This window comes from Belonocnema kinseyi, chromosome 7, assembly GCF_010883055.1.
Source record: "Belonocnema kinseyi isolate 2016_QV_RU_SX_M_011 chromosome 7, B_treatae_v1, whole genome shotgun sequence".
NCBI lineage: Eukaryota > Metazoa > Arthropoda > Insecta > Hymenoptera > Cynipidae > Belonocnema > Belonocnema kinseyi.
This window is the reverse complement of record NC_046663.1, coordinates 94,820,460-94,841,032: the sequence shown is the minus strand read 5'-3', so window position 1 is coordinate 94,841,032 and position 20,573 is coordinate 94,820,460. Positions and strand designations below refer to the sequence as shown.

Below are 20,573 nucleotides of genomic sequence, written 5' to 3'. Positions count from 1 at the left end.
AAGAAATAATTTTCAACGAAATTATGGGAGGTGCAGCTGAGAGCCATGCGTATGTTTGATGTACCCCAACCAAATTCTGTCTGACGCAGCCATCTTATGTTTAGAAATATCTATTAGAACATATGACTGAAGCAGTAATATTACGTCAATAATTATAGTATGGGTAAAATACGCAAACCGTATCGCTGTATCTTAGCGAATAATACATTATGGTTGGAATAACCAGAATTATGCGTGTATCGTCGAATTATTTCTTTCCGAGTATGATCTATCTAAATCTGAAAACATGAAATGCGAGCTACTCATCTGCTTCACTGAAGCAGATTTTTAATAGGTCAGATTGAAAGAAAATTACAAAAATTATATTTTATGATTCAAAAGTTGATTAGAACGTTAGTTTTAAAGTTTAAGTCATTGAAATGATTATTTTTTAGAGAGCTTAAAAAATACTAGCATCCATCATTCGCTTATCCTCACTTACCAACGTGTAATATCCGAAGAGAGTTGTAAATAATTGTATTGCACAATTGATGCGCTTCTTCCAATGTTAATCTGAAGACTTATTTCACTGTGCATGTATAATGGGTATTTTTAAAGACTTGTGAAAAGTACTAGTTTTCGCGTCCATGATTGTGTTATTCTATAACAATTGCTAAATAAATTTTGCATTTAACATTTGTTCGCCTTTCATTTTTGTATCTTCAGAATAATATTTGAATTTTGTGTATAAAATAGGTGAGGATTTTTAGGTAATTTCGTTATTATTAATATTATGAGACAATAATTTCATTGGAAACTATTTTTGCTGATATATAATATTATAATTAATAAATAAAATAAATTAAATTTTTAATCCTAATAATAAAGATATGCTTAAATAGTCTAACAGAAGAAAATGGTCATTTATATATTTGTTTAATTCTGTTAAACTATTTTAGCACATATCTTATTATGGTTACAATTGCAAATTTCTTTAAAACAATATATAATTTAATTTTTTTAAATTACCATTATATCCTTGAAAAATATTTTTCAACGAAATTATAGTTTTATATTATTAATAATAACGAAAGTACCAAAAAATCGAATTTTTAAATAACGTTTAACTGCACTACAGTATAAAGGATGCACCCTAATTAGCATTGTATATCAGGCATGCATAGCTTTAGACCAGTGGTCGGCATGCTCCTGACAAAGTCAGGCTACCCTCACCAGACTGACCAACGACCTACTTTCTGGCCAGGTACCTGCGAGCTTGAGCAGACCATCCTTTACTTTAGGGCAGTGGTCGGCACGCTCTTGCCCTGGGCAGGGTAGCCTGCCCTGGCTGCCCTGTGACCTACTCTCGGGGCAGTACCTGCGTGCTTGGCCAGATCATCCCTTTCTTCAGGGGTCCTTTGTTATAAAATGGGAAAAAATGTGAAATTAAAAAATTCGTAATTTTGCGATCAGTGACTTAAAATTAATATATTTGGCATCTACGTATTGTTCCGATTCCAAAGACATGTAATTTGTCTATAAAGGTTGAAAATTTGAGAAGTATTTAGTATTAAATTGACTGTCAATCTGATGTTTCTTGATTATAAACTCCTTCAAATTTTTAACTTTTCTAGGCATTTAATATATCATTGTAATCAGAAAAATTCGTAGATGCTGATAATACTATTTTCAAATCGCTAGTTGAAAAATTAAAAGTTTAAAAATTTCCTTACTTTAACATTCCTGTGGACAAAAGACCCTTGCTGGAGTAAGCTCACTCACACTAAGGTACATGAATAGAACGAAAAGTAGTAGAAAAAATTAAGTCGGGTGGAGCCTGACCATATCTGAAAATTAAGCAAAAAGTTTGCCGACCACTGCTTTAGGGGTCCTTTGTCGGAAAATGAGAAGAAATTTGAGATTAAAAAATTCTTAATTTTGCAATCAGTGATTTGAAAGTAATTTATTTGGAATCTACGTATTTTTCGGATTCCAAAAAAGACATGTAATTTGTCTATAAAGGTTGAAAATTTGAGAAGTATTTAGTATTAACTTGAATATTAAGCTGAACTTTCTTGATATTAAACTCCGTCAAATATTCACCTTTTTTAGGCAAGTAATATATCACTGGAATCGAAAAATTTCGTAGATGCTGATTATGCTATTTTCAAATCGCTACCTGAAAAATCAAAAGTTTTTAAAGTTCCTTACTTTGACATGCCCATAGACAAAAGACCCCTCCTGGAGTAAGCTCACTCACAATGATGCCCATGAATATGCCGAAAAGTAGTAGAAAAAATTAAGTCGGGGCTGGCCTGACCTTACCTGAAAACTGAGCAAAAAGTTTGCCAACCACTGCTTTAGACCAGTGGTCGGCACGCTGTTGCCCAGGGCAGGGTACCCTGCCCTGGCTGGCTTACGACCTACTTTCAGGGCAGTACATGCGAGCTAGGCCAGACCACTCCTTTCCTCAGGAGTCCTTCGTTAGAAAATGGGAAAAAAATGAAAGATTAAAAAATGCGTAATTTTGCAAACAGTCACTTAAAAGTAATATATTTGGAATCTACGTATTGTTCCGATTCCAAATATATGTAATTTGTCTATAAAGGTTGAAAATTTGAGAAGTATTTAGTATTAAATTGACTGTAAAGCTGATGTTTCTTGATATTAAACTCCATCAAATTTGTAACTTTTCTAGGGAAGTAATATATCATCGAATCGGGAAAATTCGTAGATGATGATAATGCTATTTTCAAATCGCTAGTTGAAAAATTAAAAGTTTTAAAATTTCCCTACTTTGACATGCCTATCGACAAAAGACCCTTGCTGAAGCAAGCTCACTCACACTACGGTACATGAATAGACCGAAAAGTAGTAAAAAAAATTAAGTCGGGTGGAGAAAGACCATACCTGAAAATTAAGCAAAAAGTTTGCCGACCTCTGCTTTAGAGTTTAGACTATCTGAATGGTATGCTTAGATCTCTTTAACAGATACAGCCGAAAATTCTGCTTATGGTTGATTTACCCCAACCAAATTCTGTTTGACGCGGCGGTACATATTTGTTCTACTACAGCTATACATTATGGTTGGAATAACCAGAATTATGCGTGTATCGTCGACATATTTCGTCCCCGAGAGATTCTACGACTTCAAGTGTATGGAACCTGCCTGACTTGAAATGGATACGATCTGTAATTTATACATGTTAAACAAACTTCACCAGAAACTTGTAAGACCGGGTTTTGTTACTTCGGGCTCTGCGTACACACACTCACATTTGGGACATCATCGCCTCCATGGGCCGATCCCTTTTTAGCGCCGTATTGCTTTTCGGCACTGCATCGAATTGTCTTTTCCTTATGTGCAGGCGCCCGCAATATGTAGGTACAGCGCAGCTCGTATACCTGCTTTCTACCTGTGTCGACTGTTTGTAAGTTCGTACACAGCCCCGAGCTATACGGTCTAACAAGTTTCTGGCGTATTTGATGAATTTTACTGTCATCATTTGACTCTGTTGGACACAGCTTGTATCGTGTCATATTACAGTCATTTTCTCGAAAATATTTGAATGAGTCCTCCAAAGTTTTTTGCTTAAATGGAAGCTTCAAATCCCAAAAAAATTATGTAAAAATTTCAGATTCACAGGTGCATTCTTTAACCCCTAAAAGGCGAGCCCCGCGCTAGCCTGTCGATGCTCTCTTTTTTCAACATGTAAGTCTTTAAACGCGTTTTTCTCGGTTTCATATTTTTAACATTGCCGGCAAGATAACTCAAAAAGTATTTAACCGATTAAGTTCTCCTTGCATACACACATAGTTGAAATGATTGTCTTTTTTCTTTTTTCGTTTCAGACGAATCTGTGAAAAACTAGAGTGCGGACAATTTCACATCTCCCGGCTGAATATGTTCATCATCTGCCATTATAATTAAAAATGTTATGAATATTTATGGCTGAAAAACATTTATTTCTCAGTTCAAAAGTGCCTTAATAAACCATAAAAGTTTGGGAAAGATTTATTATATTCTTCATCCCCAAAAAAATCCCAAAATATACCCTTATTTTTGAGGTGTTACATTGGTCGCCCCCCTTAATAGGAGTACAGTGCATAGGTTGCTTTTTTGTAATATTGTATAACAACATTAAGGGTTCCTTAATTAGGTATATTAGAATGACCGAACATTCTAAATATTCGAGATATTATGTAATATCATAAATATTTTTAAATATGATCAAAAACAGTATTTTGATAAATTAACAAAATATAAGTTTAAAAACCTAAAAATAAATGGCATATAACAGTACTATATGGTTTATTATCAATAAAAAATATTTTATTTTTGAAATCTTCCGATCAGTTCACTGTTAAAAAAATCTCATTTTAATTTAATATACATGTGAGTAAAGTCCTTAGCATATAACCGAGTCGAAATATAGGCCCTACTTTGACGCTCCAAGTGGAACTATTGTCCCTACTTTGCGGCGGTTTATTCTACTAGCTCCTACGTAGACACTCTTAAAGATATTTTCATTCTATTTTGCTTCTGTATAAGCTTCAGCCCCTACATTAAGGGTATTGTCTCTATATTCTTGAGTTTCAATTATGTCTCTTTTAAAGCTCCATATTCTCCGTAGAATTTTTAAATTCCCTTTAAACGCTCTTTAATTTTAACGCACAAAATATGTGGCGGCGTTGCTTCGACGCCTGCGCCCTCGTGACATATACTTTGTTGTTTTCTATAAAATTCCATCACCACAGTTTGTGAAAGCAACAAATTAATTCTTTTTAAATAATAAATATTAAAGTGATAAAATCGAAATGGCTTCAAGAGGAAAGAAGTTTTCCCTAATTTGGTGGCTATAAGCAAAAGGAACAATGCAAACCAGCGCTAAGATTTTAAAGATAGTTATAAAGAACCCAAATCCAAAACCACCCCAAAAAGATATCAAACACACGAAAAAAAAACGTCAAAAGAAAAACGTAAGAAAGATAAAAATGTTTTGCATTGAGTTTTTTATGTACCACAAAAAATATCTCCGAATTAGTTATTGCAAATTCTGAAGAAATAGATTTTCCTTTCAAACAATTTTCTGTTGAATTGAAGAATCACGGAATTGAATAATTGCAGATTAAAAATGTAGAAAATAGGGCAATGTCAAAACCTTGAAAATCGAATATTTTAAGATTAGTTCATTGAGAATTATTTGTACTTGAAAGCGTTCAAAATAAATAATTAAAAATTTCAAACTTTTGAATTTGAACAACCATAAATTCAAAGCGATCAAGATTTGACAATTTAATATTTAAACTAAATTAAATTTTTCAAAGTTGAAGCTTCTGAAATTCTAGAACTTAAAATTGTTATTACAGAACGAAATTATAATTTGAACTTCAAGCTAATTAGGCTAATTGTTATAAAATCAATGAATGAATTGAATTATACTAAACAAACTTTCAAACTAAATCATAATTTTAAGTGAGAAACATTAAACATTTTTTTTAAATGTTACTCCAGAACCTTGAAACTTAAAGAATTCCGACTTCATTTTAAATTGACTACATTTATATCCACCAAAAATTGTGATATTAAAAATTTTTTCTGATCAAAGCCTTTAAAATTTCAACTATTTGTGTTAAATTCACATCATATAAAAACTGATAATTTTTAAATTGCTAATTAAACTTTCCCAAATTCAACCAATTTTTTTAAATTTTGAAAACATGAAAAAAAAGTATAATTTCCTTTAAAAAACAACATATTTCACTCACGAGAAATTCTGCGATTTCAAGTGTAGGTCCCTGCTGATTTCAAATGGATTCGATCAGCGATGCCCCGTGCAGAAATTTTGGTGTGGCGCCGGTCGGATCCCGATCGGGAAAAATGTGGGCCCGATAGGGTAATTTGTCTAGCGCCAGACCGTAAATGAAACGCCCTACCCGACCGGGCGCAGATCTGGGCATCCAAAATGTGGACCCGATCTGGCCCAGATATTGCCCCTTTAATTTTTTATTTCTATAACTAGTAAAATTTTAAAAGTTTTTAAATTAATATTTTTTAAACTTTGCATTTTACAAAACTTCAATTTTTCAACATTCTTCATTATATATCATTATACATTATATCTCATTTTCAATATACTACATTACATTTTCTGTTCGTATTGCCTGAATTTATCGATAAGAGTTTGCATTTTGAAGAGAAATATTATGCTTTGACAAACAATGTTCAAATTTAGTGCTATTACACACGCAAAAAACACGCAAATGAATTTTAATGATAAATATTTTTTAGTCTTCTTAATATTCGTTTGGAATTATTTTTGTATAACTAATGCACATGGGGCACGTGGGGTGAAATTTAAAAAGTGAGGCTATGTTACAGAAAATATAAAAAGCATTCAATTTATAATGTTACTAATCCGGAAATTCATTCATTTGGTAGAAGGTTATCTCTATTTTCAGAATATCAGCAACAAAATATAAAATTCTAAAAAGCTGCAAAACATTTTTTTATTCACATAAGTAGTAAATGCGCTCAAAATGACGACGTTTTCTCGAATATTCCCTTTGCGCTCTAGAAGTTTTTAAAGATTCCAAATTATTGCAAATGATTTTAAAAAATGTCAAGAAATTTCAAAAGAGTTTATGTATTATTGTGTAATTACAAAATATGTTCAAGTGTTTTAAATGATTTTAATGAATTTAAAAATAATTTAACGGGATTAAAAATTCTTTTAAATTAAAAAACATTAAAGTTTATAAATATATTTCAAGAGATCTCAAGTAATTTTTAAGAATTCAAAAAGATTTTAGTAGAATTCCAAAAAGTACAAGAATTTTCAAAAGATTTTAAAGACTTTAAAATACTTTTTATGAGTTCAAGCGATTTTAAGTGATTTTAAGGTATTTTGTGGCATTTAAATCGATTTAATATAGTTTCAAAAGCCTGTAAAGGAATTTAAAATATTACACATCATTTTAAATAATTAAAAAAAAATCTTTTCAAGGGATTTAACGGGATTTATTCGATTTCAAAATCTTTAAAGTTCATCATCGAATTACAAAATATTTTGAATTATTTAAAAGAGTTTAAGATATTTTTAATGAATCTAAGGGATTTTAAGTAATTGCGCATAATAAACGGGAAAACCCTAATGGACAAAGTAAGTAATGAGATAATTCTAAAAGAATGTGGTGCCGAAGAGACGCTAGTAGACACATGGAAAAGAAATCGGTTAAGATGGTTCGGACATGTTGAGAGAATGCCAAATGAACGACTAACGAAACAAGTGTATCAAGGTAAAGTAAATGGCAGCGTGCCCAGAGGTAGACCGCGGAAAGAATGGTTAGAATGTGTGAATGAGACCCTAGTTAGATGAGACATAAGAAGTCACAAAAACACGAGAGCCTGCATGAAAAAATGCATGGACATAAAAGAAGCTAGAGAAGTATGCCAGGCCAGGAAAGTATGGCGGCAAAAAGTTAATAAAAAGAGTGTCAATAGAGTGAATGACACCTGAAACAAAGACCTTGGCTTTTAATGGACCCAAGTGGGGAACCTTACATAACGACTTCGTGAGGTTCTTCACTTGGGGTGATTGCTAGAGAGATTGATCAGCAACCTGGGTCGGAGCAGTGTTGCGGAACGAACGTGTTATTTACTTAAATAGCACGAGAATTCTGGATCAATCTGAAAAATCTCTATCCCTTCCACACACTACTCCTTTCCCCTGCCGAGTGAGTCACGCCTACCCCGAAAGGGAAATGGCTTAATGGTGTAATAATAATAATTGAAGAATTTTTAACGAATGTCGGTAGAATTTAAATGAGTTTGAAAATTTTTAAGTAATTTTAAAATATAAATAATGTTCTGGAATTCTTTAAAGTCTGTTAAATCTTTTGAAATCTTTGGAAATTTGTGGAAATCCTTTCAAATCTATTAAATTTATGAAAATATATATTGAGTTTTCTTAGATATTTTAAAATAGCTTGAAATATTTTTAAATTTAGTTTAAATCTTGTTTAAGCACATAAAATATACCATAGTAATTTGTAATATTTCTAAAATCTAAAATCTTAGTGCATATATTATTATAAGTGTAGCACTATTTTTTACAGAATGGTTTACAAAAATTTGCAGACGGCTTTGCACAGCTGTAGGTTATATTTCAGATTTTTTTTTATACTTCAAGCTTGGCTAGCCGAGAGGCTTTAGGCGTTAGGAATGTGAAACTTTTAGGGTTCTTCTAACCCGCGGTGAATAAAACTTTTCATAGCGTGCGATTATAAATAGTGTAGTGACTCTGTAATAGTAAATAATTGTGTGCTTAAACATGTAAAGAAATATTAAAGTATAATAGTAATATTATAATGATACAAAAGATTAATTTTTTGTGGCGAAAAATCGGTTATAATTTTATAGAACTGTACTCTATAGTTTCGGAACTAGTTCAACGCAATGTAAAATAAAGACGATTTTAACTTTTATTAAACTATCCAGCGCATCCTCTACTATAGGATTAGTTCTATAAAATTTAATGGATATTTTTATTCCGTCTGCAAAATAATTTGAAACATTACGCAAATGTCATTATGTTTTTTTCTATTCTGTATAGGTATTATTCTGTATAGGAAGGCAGAGTGTGAAAAATCATATGGAAATATTCTCTGCTTTACAATCTTAGCCCCTACAAATATTAGCGTGAAGAGTGTCAAAGTAGGGTCTATATTTTGAATCGGGTACCGTAAATTAATTTTAATATACCATCATGTTGTGAAATTAATACACAATAATACATGTATATTAAAGTCGATAAAACAGAGTGTGTGAAAACACCAAGTTCTTTGATACTTTAAAATCTTGTCAAATATTAAAAAATAAAGTAATAACCTAAATTCGTGGATAGTCCAGGCATTTTGTCGAAATAACAAGTGAAATTCCCGAAAGAATCCTACTTCCAATGTTTTTAATGAGAAAGTTCCGTTAAAGTGTCCCTTTTGACATATCAAAAATACTAGAACAGATCAATTGCCAAACCGGTTTTTTTTAAACAGTTCCAAAAGTTACATTTTCGTGGACGGATAATTCCCATTGTAATTTAGAGCAAAATGTCCAACTGAAAAAAGAAAGAGGACAAAATTATGAGAAAATTTTCTAAAAAATAGTCCACTATCTTTTATAGCTTTCTAGTTATGATACATAGAAAAATCCCAATTTTTTTCTTTTTAGCGAAAAATCACTAACAAGGAACCCTATGTAGGTGCCCCCATCCAATTTTCTTCGCTCTCACATATGTTGTATTACTCGAAAAACTAAGCGAAACATATTTCTTCTTATGTGCCCAAAATAATTTTTAGGGGGTAAGAACCACCCCCGAATAGTGTGGTACCAAACACCCACTTAATTGTTTCACATATAATAACAGAATCTTTCACAATTAAACCAACTCGAATAATGTCTTCACAATAAGAGATGAAAAATGTTATTTTTTTAATTCAATAAAAAAGAAATTTGGGGGGTAAACTGTCCCACAATAATTTTCAATTATACAGAAAATTTACAAACGGGCATGATTTCAAATAAAAAAATCTGCAAAAAATTATATTGCACGCGATAATAAAATAAGGCTTGCGTGCTTTTGAATTTTCATGAGAAATCAATTTATGAGGGGTAACCATCCTTAACTGCATTTCATTATATGTTTGCAAAATAAAGTAAGTTTCGCGTGCAAAACAGAGCAGAAAAATTTCCTCACGAAGAAGGTTTAAAAATCTACATTTCTCAATTTACATTAGTCGAACAATTTTATGGAGGTAAACTACCCTTAAAGATGTTACGATGATACAAGAAAATAACAAATAGGTGTAAATTGAAGGTGAAAAATCTATAAAAAAAAATGTGTGTTCAAGGCAATAATAAAATAAAATTGATCAGACCAAAAGTCATAATTATACTTATTTATTCGTTGTACGTGGTACAATAGTGATACCATTGGAAGAAATTTTTAAAACAAAGAGATTTTTCGCATCACGAACATCTAAAAAAGGATACATTTTGACATCTTAGAATTTCACATAATGTATTGGACATTTTTTTGAAAGAAAAGTCTACCGTGTTATCAAATTCTCCTGGTTTATCTGCAACGTAACCACTTTTAAACCAGGAGTATTTAAAAAGATTCTGATACCTTGATGAAGATAACTGATTGTGTACTAAAGACTGAACTTTATATTATTTTTTCGTATGTGCAGATTTAAATCATAGTCTAAAAGTATAACTGAATCTGAAAAATGTCGCACATAATTTTGCCATATGCGAAAACCATAGACGTCAAGGGGTTGAACTTTTCCAGTAGGGCCTTTTAATATAAACATATGAATAAAATACTTTCCAATAAGTGTTGCTTACCGTACAACTTCTGGGCAATTCCCAGTCCAAGAGTCTATGAGCAAAACCCTTGACGCCCCTACCTTCGGGAAAAAAAACATTTTCCAACCAGCTAGGGAAATGTTCTGAACAAAATATTTTGTACATGAATGTAATAAATTTATTTCATGACTAACATAAAAATTATTAATAATAAAAAACTTTACCAGGCGTAAGTTTTCCAGATTTGGATGCAGCTACAAAGACGTTTGTAAGCTTGAAAAATGGTTTCTTGCACTTTTAACACAAGATAAAATGGAGATAGAAACTTTCCATCCGCAGAAATCCACGAAAATAATAAAAAGAAGGCCAAAAAGTAATCGTAAGTTGTGATAGCAGGCTTTTTTTATAAACAATTAATTATTTATTAATGCTAGGACACTTTTTTTTTAACTTACGCCAATTGACTTCACTTTCATTTAATCTTAAGTAATTTTATCGTGGGATACACAGGAAACGAGATATTTAAAAAAAAATATGTTTTTAGTCAAAAATGCAACCAAAAAAATTTTGAAACCTTGAAATTCCCAAAATAATAGGTCTAAAAGGCGTTTTCTTTAGATCTACGCAGATTTTTGTAGGCTCTATTTTATCATCTGGCATCATTAACTCAAACTAAAGAGGACACGATTTAGTTTGAAAAATCTGAACTCCACGTTTTTGCCCGTAAAAACAGGTAAAGTTGGATTATTTTTCTAACAAAATTTTCTCATAATATCGTCCTCTTACTTTTTTCAGTTGGACATTTTGCTCTAAATTGCAATGGGAATTATCAGTCCACTCAAATGTAACTTTTGGAACTGTTTAAAAAAAACCGGTTTGGCAATTGATCTGTTCTAGTATTTTTGATATGTCAAAAGGGAAACCTTAACGGAACTTTCTCATTAAAAACATTGGGTGCAAAACGTGCTTGGGTGTTAGGTTTTAGATTTATTTTACAAATGTATATCAAATGTATATATTAAAATTTCAAAAATTTTTAACACTTTTCGACATTGAACAATAACAAAAGAAGGTTTAAAAATCTCGGCTCGAAAAATGTTGAAAATTTCAAACGATTTCGAACGATAACGAGAATTTCTCGGCTGTCTCGCATTTCGCACTTCATTCAAGTTCGTATACACAAAACGCGAACTTTTCAATATTATGTTAATCTCTAGTACATTAAATGTATATTATATATTAATTTCTGTACCTCAGTCCAGGGTTGCTTATTAAGTTATTGCAACATTAAATACAAATTTTATTTATCATGATTATGTTAATATTTTTTCCTTATTTTGCATTAATCTTTATTCGCAGCTACTCTGAAAACATGTATCTTTTCAATAAATGTGTATTTTTTATTGATAGAATGTTTATATGCATATCAATTGCCAAGGTTATTAGTGATTGTACTATAGCGTTAATTATAAACTGCAGGGTATCTGTTGTGTACAAAGGGACAAAAGCGAAGCTTTCCGCAAATAAATTCAGCTCCGCTTCCTGCTTTGGGAATCTTGGGAATCGAACCCGCGCCAGAACGGCTACACAGACTGCAATACAAAAAACAATCATGGTATACCATCAGAGCGACGATGGGTCCGTAATAAATGCATATTATTACACTTTATAATATATGACTGATATTTAAACATATCTATTTTCATTTTCTTCTTTGTATAATTAAGAGATTGCGCGTTTTTCAAAAAATGATCAAGAGCAAATTTTTAGATTTAATTTGGGCAAACACTTTTGTTATTGAACATTTCATTGCATCTTATATTGTTTTTACAAAAATTTAATTTGTTTATTTTCAATGTTATTTTATAAGATCAAAGAAAAAATAATAATATATGTCCTATCAAAAAATGTTGTGTCGTTTTTCCAACAATTGAATATGTTTTAATATTAACGTTATTTTTTCTAATAAAACAAAAACTGCGCGACCTATGAGAAAATAAGTAGTAAAGAATTGGTAGATTTTTCTTGGATAAACAACTTTTATTAATTCATTTTATTTTCTAATCTTGCGTCGTTTTTACAAAAAATTATTTTATTTAATTTTTAATGTCATTTTTATTATCAAAAAAAACTACGCGACCTATTGAAAAATAATTAATAGCTTATTTATAGATATTTTTTGAATGATCAATTATTGTTTATTCATTTTTTCCCATCTTGCAAAATATCACAGCAAAATGTAATTTTAGATCTTTAAATTTTTTTGTGGTTAAAACCATAACTGTTGATCAAAAATGTCGGGTTAACAAACTCGACCTTTGTTTTAAGTCCCGAAAAACGTGTACCAAAGTGCAATCGAATTCAATTAGTTTTTAAAAAGTTATCCAGTTTATAGACAACGACGACAGACAGACACTATCGTAAACCCTGTTTTTTCGGATTTAGGGGGTCTCGATACGTGGAGATTTAAATATATCCTCGTTAGTCAGTTTTCACATAGAACTAAATACCTTCTGATTATGATGAAAAATCCGAGTGGAGTTCCCCTAACAGCTAACTCACAACTACCCATGCAACTACCCTTTCTTATCTACAAAATATAACGGTCTCCGCAACCCCTCCTCATACTGCCATCTCTTGTTGCTTATCGTGACTATGAAGTACACCCACATATGTGAACATCGACAAAGTCGGTCCCGCAACCCCCTTCTCTTTCATACATAATTGAATGCAGCGATCAGTCAAGCGAATTCTACAGTGAGATCCATCAGTACTAGCCGAGAATCGTAACAGTTTCCAGGCAAACGTTAGGCGCCTTTTCTTCTCGACGTGGTTCTTGTTCTTTCGTGTGCAGTGTGAAAATGTGTTAGTGCTCGTGAAAAGGGATATCATCGAAAGCATTGGCGATGTGCCAGAACCGCTTAATCGAGGAGGGAGAGCAACAATCGAGAAGGGTAGAAATTTTTATTTTCTCTCAGCTACACTTCTTCCAAAACGCCCTCTATCGTTCCATTCATTAATTTTACCTTTTAGCCTAGACTTTCTATACCACCCTGACATATTTTACAGAAAAAACCGGCTTGTTAAAATTATTGTAAATTCTATTATATTATAATTAACATTAACACGAAATATATTTTTAAAGAAATACCATTTTCAATCAACTTTCAAGCCAAACGTATATATCATGCTTGAATATTTACAATGGTTTTCAATGTATCGCTTTAAAATGCAGTGAAGTTCCTCGACAATGAGTAGGAGTTACTTAGTAACGGTGTTTTTATCTTATATTTATTTTAGTGTTAAACAAACGAAGGCAAGTTGATATCATAGCATATCCGTGATAAGCCATTCGGGCGATAGTAATACGCGAAGCGAATGAATGATCAGCTGTGCAAACTTACAGCTTATCTGTTTAAGGTCTTCAAAAACTTTTAAGAATCTAAAACTGCTTGTGACAACAATTAAAAACACTTTTAAAAAATCTATAATTCAGAAAATGTTTACAACATTGACAAGTATGTTTCAGGAGAATAGAAAAATTAACTATGAACCGTTTTGTAGATATTGTTAGTTAAACTAGGATAATGAACTTAAATCATCTGTACGACTGGCTGAAATGAGCTAGCACAGTAAACCCCAGAGATACTTTTTGCACAGAAACATTGAAAATAATTGACAATTAAAATTATCCGACTTCGAACAATTTTTTTCGGGAGGCGGATTCAAAAATACATTCATATCTTTATATGTAGTTGCTAATTGTTTGCAACGCTTCTATTCAACTTCATATAAAAAATATATCTGGCATTTACTGTGAACAGGTTTAATAAATACACTATTCAAATTTTCTAAAGCATGGCTGATAAAGTGCGGTGTAACACTTTTTTAACTTTCTAAATAACAATTAGTTTTTATGATAACTTCATTGGCTCATGGGAGAAAAATATCTATCTCATAAATTATTCTTTAAATACGCTATTTGTTAGTCATCAGGAAAAAAATTAAACTTGGAAAGCAATTTTCCGCAGTTTGATCTTGTTTTTTCCCGGTTTTGCTATTATTTAAATTCTTCGTAAAATATATTGCACACATTGATTTATAACCATTTGGTTTCTTTTTTATCAATGTAGTGAATAGTCCAAGCGTTGCATTGCAGATATTGAAAATTTTGCTCAGATTATTACAAAAGCATGAAATATAATGTCAAGGTTCCGTTTGTCATAAAAAATATATTTAGATCGGACACCAAATGTTTTTTAAGATTATCTTTTTAAATGTTGTCAAACTTATTCTGAAATTTCGAACCTTTTGGAAATACGCAAGAGAAAAAATTAACAAATTGGCGACGATTTTTCTAAAAATTAGATTCCCATTTTTCAAATATTTGAGATATACGAAAAAAGTGCAATATAAAAAAACTAACTATGTTTGATTTTTGTCTGCACTGTAAAAAAAATCTATTGAATTTTACATCTCTGGTGGATGTAAATAAAAGGACCCTCGTGTATCGGAGTAACTTTACGAAAAATTGTAAGAATCCACCTAGCAATTAGTTTCACAATTGCATCTGTTGTGATATTTCAATTCGGTGGATAATTTTACACACGAAAATGTAAAATTCATTATTGCGAAAGAATAAAAGAAAAGAAATTTTATTAGGGCGACAGGTTTCGAACACTCGAACCTCAAACTTCGTACAATTTCATGGAAATTGAAGAAACACAAGCCGGGCACGTTTCCACTTACCTAAAACGCATAAGATACTATGGGTATTTTTTTATGTTTAAATATTCCGTAACAAAAATATGAAATATACGTTTTGAATAACCGCACTTTTTTCGTTCCAATAGCATAAAATGAAAGAGGCAAAATAGGAATAGCTCGAATTCGATCTATTTTTGTTTGAAAGCTGTAAAAAAAAGTTGAACATAGCTGTCAATTTCCTCGCATTAAGAATAAAAATGCTTCAAAATTAGAGGATGAAAGTCATCGATAAACAACGAAAACGAGAGATGCTTTCGTATACACATATTATTTGATTAATTAATATAAATATTTAATTAATTATAAATAAAAAATCTTACAGTTTCCTCCAGGGTAAAATTAAAGATCTTTGGTCAAATTAAAAATCTCGATGTAATTTTCAATCACAGGAAAGTGATTTTACCGTCGCATGGTATTTTTACACACTGCGACTGAATTTTTCCTTCAGAATGTAAAAATCGTACGAGGGAATGTAAAATATTATTTTTGTCGAGTGTGTAATATTACACTGCTGTTCGAGGGTCCTATTGTTTACATCGCTAGAGGTTGTAATTTCACATACTTTTGTAAAATCACACAGTGAAGTGTGTGATATTTACGATGATACAATATGTAATTTTCCGAAACTTTGTAATCTTACACAAATCTTTTTTTACAGTATGTTTAAATACGTTCGAGGTATCGTTTTTCGAAATTATTCAATGATAAAATTAACATTTGACCGTGAAAGTACGTGTCAAATATCATTGTTCTACGAAATGGTTGAGATAAGAACACTGGCGTAGTTCCTTTTTAAATCTATTGAAGATAAATTTAGTCCTGAATTTTGAATTTTCTTAAAAAAAATTTATGTTTCTTTCAGGCTGAGTCTAGACGTTGCGAAAAGTTGGCCGAGCTGGAAAAATGTCGGCTCACCGAAAATATTTGTGCTACGTGCCCGAATTTTGATAAATCTAGACACGGCCTGTAATAAAGTTTAATTAGTTCAATCAAATTTCTAGCTGGAACGAGACAAATTCTACTTCCAAAAAAAATTGTGTCCATTCGAACTTTCAAAGCATCCAGCTGAGATTGATTATATTGAAACATGTGAGTGTAGAAAAAAGTATATGAATTGAATTAAATTATTTGTTAAAAACTTGCTGAAATAATTTTTTACCTAGACACTTGAGTCAAATCTTTTTAAAAATAGAAATATGTAGTTCAAAGACAAAAAACATATTTTTTACTAGAAAGATAAGAAAATAAAAGTTTTAAAAAGCCAAATTTTCTAAATATATGTATGAATGTTCCAAAATGGATGGAATGTTATTCTTCAGAAAGTGAATTTTGAAAACTTAAAATAACATCAGAAATCAGAATCATTTGCTTTAAGTTGGCATGAAGAATTTTAAAATTAGTAAGAATAATAAAAATAACAAAAATAGACGTAAATGTTATATAAAAAAAATTCGGCCTCTTCTCATGAGTAATAAGTTACATGAATTAAACAAAATCAATGAACAACTTTTTGAGTTTTTTGCGGGTTAACGGAGAAGCCCATTGTTATCTGCTAATGGAATTATTTATATTTCAAATATATACATTATATACAGTCTATAAATTGAAATAAGCGATATTCTACTGTTCATCACTGAAAATCATTATATATTTTAATCGGTGAGATATCGTTGTGAATCGGTGAAAATTCGTACTTATTTGCTTCAGTGACTCATTGCTGACTGATTTAAATTTAGAGAGTAAATATGTAGCACAGAATATTTAATTCAAGTTATCCAATTAAATGAAGGAAGAGGCATGCTTACACAGAATATTTCGTAACTTTTTTTGATTGAATTATCAATCTTATCTTATCTTATACACAAAACACAAGTCCTTTTTTAAATTAGTTGAATCTCGTATTCGATATAATTCATCTCACTAAAATAAATATAAATTGCCCTGAGAAAAGTGGCATCCGGTGAGTCTCAGGTGGTCGCGGCACGTGTCATGCGGTGTCATACTTTGCATCCATTCGCGTCGTAAAAATAATAAGTGATAAAGTACTTTTCAGCGCCACTAGTAAATCGCATGTAATTTTGATTTAGAAAATATAAGTAAGTTTATTTTTATTTTTATTACGCGTCACTGACACTTGTATTAGTACAGAAGCGTAACCTCCTTTACATTCGTTTTTGCCATATTCTAATAGCCACTTTCATACTTATTATATTTGCCAAATTGGGGTATTCTTTTTAATTTCTTTCATTTACAAATTTTGGTGTAGGTAACGACAAACAGATACCGGCAAAACCGAAGGTCAGTGGTACGACTGTGCACGTCTACATCTTAACGAGCACAGTTAGGTATGTCCCATCTGTACGCGTTGAAATCTAGAAGTGCAGAGACGGGAGAGTCCCAAATATGCACGTGCAAAGTCTTAACCGAGTACGTTAAGATTTAAACGTGCACAGACGGTACCCTTCCAAATGTGCAATTCCCAACTAAAGCGATCAAATTCCCAACCTGCACATTCACGTTCGCAGACAGTACTCTCCCAAATGTGCACATGCCCATATGATATCCATCCAACTGTGCAAGTCGCGATTAAAACCATCATATTTTCAACTTAAAGTCCACGTACACATGTGGCATATTCAACAGTGTGCATACATAGAGAGTAGCAAATTCTTACATAGCCCTCGAATATGCTCAAAGTTTTACCAATTGATTGATGATAATATTAAAATAAAAAGAATTAGGCTTTCAGTAAATGTAACGCCACTGTGCGCTTGCACAGGTGGTGCTTTAACAACTGTGCACGTGCACAACTATGCCACAAACCTTACTCGGGGAAATCGAAAAATTTTCAGAATCAACTAAGAGGTCATCTCACTGATTTTTTTAAATCAATATCTAAACATTTCGTTTGGCCCTTATGATTTATTTCTTAAACTAATGCACTAAGGGGCGATATTTTTAAAAACTCCTTAAAAGCACTCACGCAAAGAAACCCATTTGAATTTTCCTAGAGAATTGTTATATTTTGTACATATTTTAATTAATGTTGAACGTTACTAGGTCCACTGATTTTTTGAATGATACAATGGTCCAGGTAATCTGAGTAAAATATTCCGAGGAAATTTGCAAATTTGCATCCAGGTATGTTAGGAATATTTTTACGTCACACACTTAAAAATATCTGCAAATTTCGACAACGTGTCAAAGTGTTTGGCTCCAGACATACTCCCAATAGTATATTCTTGTCGACGTGATGAATGAGACCTGATTAATTATTAGTCGATGCCGTAAACCACAAATAGGCTCAAAATTTTAAGAAGGCATGAAACTTGGTATATGTATTCTTCTTTATCCACAGAAAGTTTTAGGATAGGGTGCCAAAAAATATTTGAACATTTTGTTAGGAAAAAACGGGCCATTGTTTTACAACCCGATGATTGTCAAAATACAGGACTGTCGAATTACACATGGACTTGTAAGTTCGACATTTGATCGCTTTAAGTGAGTTTTGCACAATTGGGAGTGTCCTATCTGTTGGTCTGCACAGTTTGGAGGGTACGATCTGTGCAGATTTAAATTTTGACGTGCACGATTAGAGACGTCCCATATGTGCTTGTGCAAAGGTTAAAGAGAATCATATATGCACCTATAAATTTTAACGTGCAAGCAGATAATGAAAATGCTTCGCACAAAGGCATAACCTTTCTATATGTAACTAATGCACAGAGAAAACTCCGGGGAAAATCTATCGATAAAAAAGTGGCCGAAACATACATCAAAATATATCTTCGTATTCAGCTTGACGCGGTCGACAAATTTTTCTTATGAAACTTTCTTATTCGATAATTATTACTCAATCATCGATATTCGATAATTATTTCCAATTACGCATTTTGTTGAAAAAATTAAATGTTTGTTTTTGTTTAATAACAAATTCGTCAACTTCGACCAGTGCAGCGTTCATCGCGAAAATATTAGTTAAAACAACTTATCGCGAAAAGATGTTCACTAGACTTTAAGAAAAAATTTTTTTGTTGAAAATTTGAAGAAAATCGATCGAAAATAATTTCTTTGTTTCAGTGCATTTTAACGCCGTTTCTTTGTTGCGGGTAAAATCTTTTTTTTTTGCATTTCTGAATACATTTGCACTACTTATTATATATTTTGCAATACAAAATAAAGTAATGATAACATTTGTTGCAGGAAATTTTTAGAGGGATAAAGTTTTATTCAGAAAACTTCACGTTTTTCAAAACACATGTGCTGTCATGGAAAAACAAAAGAAAGTTTAACTGATATTTCGTTAAAGTTTATCTTGTAAAGTTAATTTTTGTTGCAGCGAATATTTCGTCGGAAATCGATGTAAAATTTATCTTGTGTTTTTTCTGTGAAGTTATATCTAACGCATACGATTAATGATATGGATATTAGATTTTAAAATCTTGGATTAGAGATTTAATATTTTTTATTACTCGGTAGAATTATTTTTTCTCAATGTGACAACACTATTTTTAGAATTTCAATGACCGCGCTCCAATTCATTAAGTTTATTTTTACCAAATAAATATTGCAACTATTAATCGAGCTTAGCATGTATACTGCATTGTTAACTAGTGCAATCATTCAATCCATTTTATTCTAAAGGGATTATCATTATTGCATTGTTGTTTTAAATACCACTTAACTGAATCGTAATCCGAGCCGTTTATCTTGTGAAGGGTTTCTTATGATATTCTGCAGAAATAAATGCAACTTTCTTAGAAAATATTTTTAACCTGTAGAATTTTCAGAAACTAGAATAACATTTAAAAATGGTAGCTTTTTCTTGAACATCAATTTTATGGGGGTTCTAATTGTATGTCATTTTCGATATCCAGCAATAACGATCAAATTTTTACAAGGGGAATAAATGAGTCGTAGTCATTTCTATGATCCAAAATTAACCGGAACAGTCTCTTTATGAACTACTGGGTTGAATTATGAATCCAAGGTTATTTCATTTGAAACAATTGAAATAAAAAACTCATTTGTCATTTTTAGTTTGCATCTGGTGATCATATAAGTCAATCTTAGACGGAAATTATTTCTTTTCTATGAACTAAAACGCAGAAAAAACTTTTTATAAAAATAAGCTCTCTATCTAAAATTACTACTGGCCGAGAAATGAATGAATCAATTAAGAAACATTAATCTTGATCTATAAATAAAGAACTCGCCCTTGTATATATAGACATCTATTATACAATTTTTCTATATTAAAAATAGTATTCCGACAATCCTGGTTTAACAATGCATATAGTGTTAGTCACTGTCTATTTAGTGAATCATACAGGTCAAGAACTAGTAGTACCTTTAGAATCAATATACCAGGTGTATACATATGAAACCGGTATTGCCATTTAGCGGCCAGTAGGCACACTTGTAGGCACTGTCGGAACTTACCATTTGTGCTAATTGG

General features: G+C 31.5%; 1 protein-coding gene across 5 annotated transcripts in view; it reads left to right on the top strand.

Moving 5' to 3' along the window:
* LOC117176793 (putative fatty acyl-CoA reductase CG5065) overlaps positions 1-20,573 on the top strand; it is a 66,914-nt gene that overhangs the window by 9,837 nt on the left and 36,504 nt on the right. For 2 of the 5 annotated variants that reach the window (XM_033367100.1, XM_033367099.1), the window contains exon 1: positions 13,096-13,302. The exons of the other annotated variants lie outside the window; for them this stretch is intronic. The gene's annotated coding sequence lies outside the window, so the exon portion shown is untranslated. Of the gene's footprint in view, positions 1-13,095; positions 13,303-20,573 lie in introns of those variants that run through there. 5 annotated transcript variants of the gene reach the window in all.